Raw genomic sequence first — 5,727 nt, 5'->3', positions numbered from 1 at the left:
GGTTATTGAAATGTGTAGCAATATAAACAGGCGCGATATATATTGACTTTAAATTTAAGTACCAAACTCTAATCAAGAGTAGTTGTACACAATCTGCATTCAAACAACCGTATCTGTTACGAAAAATGGTAACCGCAGTAGCGAGACACATAAAATGCGGTTAATAAAGGACGGGCAAAACCATGTATTTCTCCATGGGCCAAAACTAGTTTCTTAAAAAACATACTGTATGCCTGTACTTAAGCGGTTCTATTAAGCACCCAACCAAGCGCTCAAAGCCGGCTAACAAAGTCTTGTTGCTTAACCCGGAGTTTAAGATGCCTGCTCCTTTAGCTAGTATCTGAAGGAGCCAGCATCATCGCAGTTTTAGTGAGTGCCTTTTGTTGAGGAACAAAGACGAGACGCGTACTATAGAAATGATCCTAGTAAGTACGGTCTTGTTATCAAACATGTTATCAAGCGGAATATATATAGATCTAAATTATTCCAAATTGGCATACATCTCATATCGGTTTTAAAATAGCTTTATAGTTTTAATATCGATATTTAATATTTAATAGCCAAAATTAAAATTCACATTTTTAATTAATTAGTTGGCGACTTAAAAATCGCTCAGGCTGCTAACATTGGCGACATTGATTTTAAATTATTTATTAGATATCTTATATATTCTTTCCGGTCTAGATAACAGGAAAGAAAATGATTGAAACGAAAAATATGTTGTAGTTTTTAAATTGAAAATAATTTCGTTCAAATTTATGGTTGTTAGTTAAAAATAGATGTAAATATCCTTTTAAAATAATTTTTTTAAAAAGAACCTCGAATAAAAACGATTTTAAAATTGTGAAGCAGCAAATTTTACACTAATTTCTCTTTTAGTGTTTTTGTGTTATGTTTAGTGTTTCGCATTTAGACTTGAAAATTGGTTATCGAAGGCCTTTAATTGTCCCTGAGTTCTACTCTATTGAGAATTGAATATAATTTGTAAATGGTATGGAAGCTTCAAGTAAAGTTACCCAGATGTAACAACTAATGATCCTGGTCGCTAGCGAGCTAGAAGGCGATTTAGTAACTTTTAGTCAAATTTTACAATTTAGGTGTTAATGTTATATTTCGGAAGCGAAAACCAAGTCGTTAAAAACGCTTATTACAGTCAAGGACGTAGATTACAGTAACGGAGAGCAAATTTCTAAAGCTCATACTACAAGCAATCAAAAAAGCTGTTTCTATGGAACTAGTACTTCGAATCTGAGTGTATTTGTTAGAATCAAAATCTTAAAGTGTGCTAGTTCTTGCTGACTACAGCACGCCCAAATTTAACGATTTTTCGGGAATTTTTATATAATAATGTGGATTGTTTTGTAATACTACTTTGGGGGAAAGTTTATGTAGGATATTTTGAAGTTGTAACTTAAGCCACGTGGACACGAAACAATATTATCAGGCGACAGTAACAAATTATGTTAATTACCATCGCCTAAAAATGTTAACTTGTGTCGCCTGATATGCTTTTCGTTGCTCACAACATTTTTTTGTTACTTGTAACATTAATTTTGTTGCCGGTAACAAGATACAACATCAAATCGATTTGATGTTGTATCTTGCTACCGGCAACAACAAAAAATGTTATATTCAACAAAAAACATTACCAGCAACAAAAAAAAGGTCACGCGTATGAATATTCTCTGACAATTCTGATGCAACACTTTTGCGCGCGACCAATCACAATGCAGCAATTTTGCTGAATGTCTTTTGTTGAATAATGTTGCATTTGCACAGATGTGGCGACCGGTTAAAAATTTTAGGCGACATTAACAAGATTGAATTTGTTACCATCGCCTTAAAAATTGTCTCGTGTCTTAGCAGCTTTAGCCCACAAGCTTACAAAAGCACTGAAATTGTTGTTTGTCAAAAGTTCTGGGTAGTGAAGTGGATTGTTCCATAATGATGTCTGGAAGGTGTATCTAGGTTATTTTGACGTCGGTGAATTAGCCTACAAGTTTGCTAAAGCGCAGAAAGATGGCCTATTTAGAAATTGTTGTTCATCAAAACCTAATCAAAATTTATTCAATGTGAAGATAACATTCCAAAAATGAATATTTTCATAATGATTGTTCCATAATGCTGTATTTAGAAATTTTTGCTTGTCAATATGTTATATGTAAAGTGGATTGTTCCATAATGTCGTATTTAGAAATTTTTATTTGTCAATATGTTATTAAAAATTTATTTAATGAGAAGATAACATTCCAATCATTCTAAAAGAGGATAGCATTGTGGTTAAGAATCTGATTAACAAAATTGATAGATATGAATAAACTCAATCAACATTCTTTTGTGATTGTTTTTAATAAAAAAAACAGAAAATCTAATTAACGTTGTGGCAAACTTTGTTCCTCGTTCAAATTGAGGTGGCAGTAACCCTTTTAAAAATCGGATTTTATTTTTTACATAATTAGTTAAGAAAGGTCATTTTCAGACTACATATTCATATTTTTTTCTGTTATAACACACTTGTCACCATTTTATAGCTATATTACTATTATCTTTCACCAAAAATATTCAGCTTCAACAATTCCTATTTAAAATTGAAACTTATAAATAATTAATTTATTCTGCTGAATATAGCTTTAATCTGTGCGCTTGCGAAATTGCAGATATGAATGACGTAATTCTTAAAGAGAAACGTTAATAACAACAAAGATGGCCCATTATGTAGAAATTTAAGACGATCTTCATTATGCTACACTGCACGAGCTTTAACTTTCGATAGCATTTTCGTTTTACTTTAAAATTTTCAGACATGTTTGGTGAACCATGCAGCCATGATATGGTGTGTGAAAATCCTTTTTTTCGGAAAATTTTTCTTTTAACAGCGTTCGATGCAAATGGGATGCTAACAAAAAATCTTTTGAAAAACAAAAGGCTATTGTTATAAAAATAGGAATGAACAAAAAAAATTCGCATACCGTTTTAACAGGGTTAACCCAAGGTTCATTTATAATCAGAAACTGATGAAAATTAACGAGATTGTAAAAAGTTGGAGCTCGTAGAATCCGATTTTTTTTGGTTATGATACATTTTTTAAATAGAAATTTCTGCTGACTCAACAATTTTGGTGTTAAAATTATTTTATTATGTATTAAGGTCTATATTTTTAGGAAATAGTAAAAGAAATGGTATAAATAAAACACTGAGTAAATAATTGCGTTATTTAAAGTATTACTGCCACCTTTAATTTATTTTTGCTTTTTGACAAAAAAACATTTACCAAACGACGATTTCCTACCAAAAGCGAAGGAGGGGGGGGGGGGGGGGTCGTAAGGTGCCTGCAGTGTTTTTGACTGGGCACAACTTTTGTTCGACGTGTAATTTATCACTTAAATTTTGTGACTGTTGAAGCCGTGTAAATTTGTTAATGTAATCTGACAATGACACATAAAACATCGGGATAATACAAAGATGATAATGTAAAAATTGAACGTTTTTTTAACCGAGTATGAACAGACGAAAACGGATTGATCATTTCCGTTCTATTGCGTTCTGTTTTTTGCATGAATCCGCATTAATTATTATTATTCATGCTAGTCGATAAAGCCGTCGAATAATCCACTTAAGCAAAAGGTCAATAAAAAAATGATGTATTGCTGATTTCAGCAGTGCAGATGAAAAATTCGCGAAATTTGTTTATTTTTTGTCTGTAATGTGTAGAGGTTGAAACGCTGGTCAAAATAATTTACAGGATCATATGTTCTCGACGAACGCCTAAGGAGATATCAGGCATTAGAACTTTTGCCGACGTCAGCAAAGACCCGTCAAAACCTTAACTTTATAATAACTTTATAATATTTAACATTTGAGAAATACTTTTTTCGTCAACTTCAAAGGAAAATGACGATATTCACTATGACCGTCACATACACTTCGTATTCTTATATTAGATTTATTTACAGGTGTCCTAATCAGGATTCATAAAACAATCCTGGTGTCAATAAGGTTCATGCAGTATGAATAGCTCCAACGCATAACCCCGTTCCTAGGACCTATTGTCCTGGGAACTGATAAAATATTATCATCAAATCATTGGTACGTTAAAATATTGGATTTTTTATATGTCTGAAAAAATTAAATACCGCTTATTTCTAACAAAACAAATTTAAAAGTATTAATTCGAAAGAAGATAAAGACATCAATCATGAAAGTTGGAATGTTGCAGAGGTGAGCAAATCATAGTAAACTCTATTTTGTTTTTTAAAAAACAAAAGCAAATTTTCCTATACTTTCCATTACCTTTATGATTATTCGGGACCTTAGAGTATTGCAATAAGAGAAGTTCTAACTCCCTAATTGTACAAGATTTTTAATCCTAAAAACTTCCAAGATTTATTTTGTAATTTGTTTTCGCATCTTAGAAACCAAAATTTCCTTCCTTTGTAAACTTGAACATTTGAAAGTTGTAGGGAACAAAATTGCACAACAAAATGAATTGAAATCATAGGTATATATTGTTTTTCTGTCTTAGAAATAGCTAAGCTTTTTGTGGATAACTATTTTCAGCAATTAATTTTACACGTCAATTTGATTCTCTGCTTTACTAATAAAAAAATGGAAAAAAATTCACTTAAGATATAGAAATCGTTTGCGTTCAAAACTCTTATTATGTTATAAAGACAACTATAACATGCTAGAGGATTGTATATCCTCTAGCATTCTTTTAAACCTTTCTGATCATAATTTTCTTACGCTACCCACCATAAAGAGGTACAGTGCAGGTACTGACTTGCTAACCTGATTAGAAGTTGGGACATGGTAAATTTGTGACGAAGAATTACTGATAATAACTCTTTTAATGTCATCAAAGTGAGATTTTAAACTGAAATAATATTAATTTTAGCCAAATGCATGAAAACAACATTCTTTTTTTAGAGCTACATTTTTACTTTTGTTTCTCTTGGTTTGGTGTTACTTCTCACTTGGATACATCACACGCCTGCATTGTCGTCGCCATGGAAATTTTTTCATCATTAAGTCAAATACAAGGTTTAGTGCTAGTTTGGAAAGATCTCTGGAAGGTCTGACAAGATCTGAATGTGTTTTATCGTGTTTAACATGCGATAGTTGCTCGTTTGTGAATTACCATCCAACGAATCTTGCGTGCGAGTTAATGAATGCTGAAGGAACTGAAACATCTGAAGTTGAATGGCAGTTTTTGTCAACAAATTATGGAACCAGAAATGTAAGTGACTCTTTTTTCGTTAATATTCTAAATTACGTCAAACTGATAATGTGTGATATTTTTAGAAATATTTTGAGACACGTTTTTTTACACCACGAGAACCTTCAAAGTCAATCAAAGCTGGATATGTTTTTTTTTGTTAAAACTGTTTTTTGTTTTGTTTTTTCGTTATTATTCGTGTTCTGCAAATATGGGTAGACTAATATTAAAATTATTGATTGATGTCAACGACAACATGATTAAATTATTTTTTTTATATTGAACCCAATTTTTTCATGAAACACGTGGTGACATAGAAAAAATTCAAATATCAATTCTTTATGTTGATTGAATTAATAGTCATTATTACGCAAATTAATTGATCAGGTGCACTTTTTGCAGTACCATCCTATAGATCAATTGTAACAAACATTACCAATAACATAGATGTTGGTTAAGTTATTGCAAGCTGGAAAAAAAAACTTTTCAAAAAAATTTCTTTCTTGCAATTC

The 5,727-nt window shown here is 31.4% G+C and overlaps 1 pseudogene; it reads right to left on the bottom strand.

Moving 5' to 3' along the window:
• Positions 1-320: 320 nt before the first annotated feature.
• Positions 321-439, bottom strand: LOC130626211 (small nucleolar RNA U3; annotated as a pseudogene).
• Between the last annotated feature and the right edge of the window lie 5,288 nt (positions 440-5,727).

This window comes from Hydractinia symbiolongicarpus, chromosome 14 (assembly GCF_029227915.1).
Source record: "Hydractinia symbiolongicarpus strain clone_291-10 chromosome 14, HSymV2.1, whole genome shotgun sequence".
NCBI classification, from domain to species: Eukaryota; Metazoa; Cnidaria; class Hydrozoa; order Anthoathecata; family Hydractiniidae; genus Hydractinia; species Hydractinia symbiolongicarpus.
This window is presented reverse-complemented; position numbering and strand designations above follow the sequence as displayed.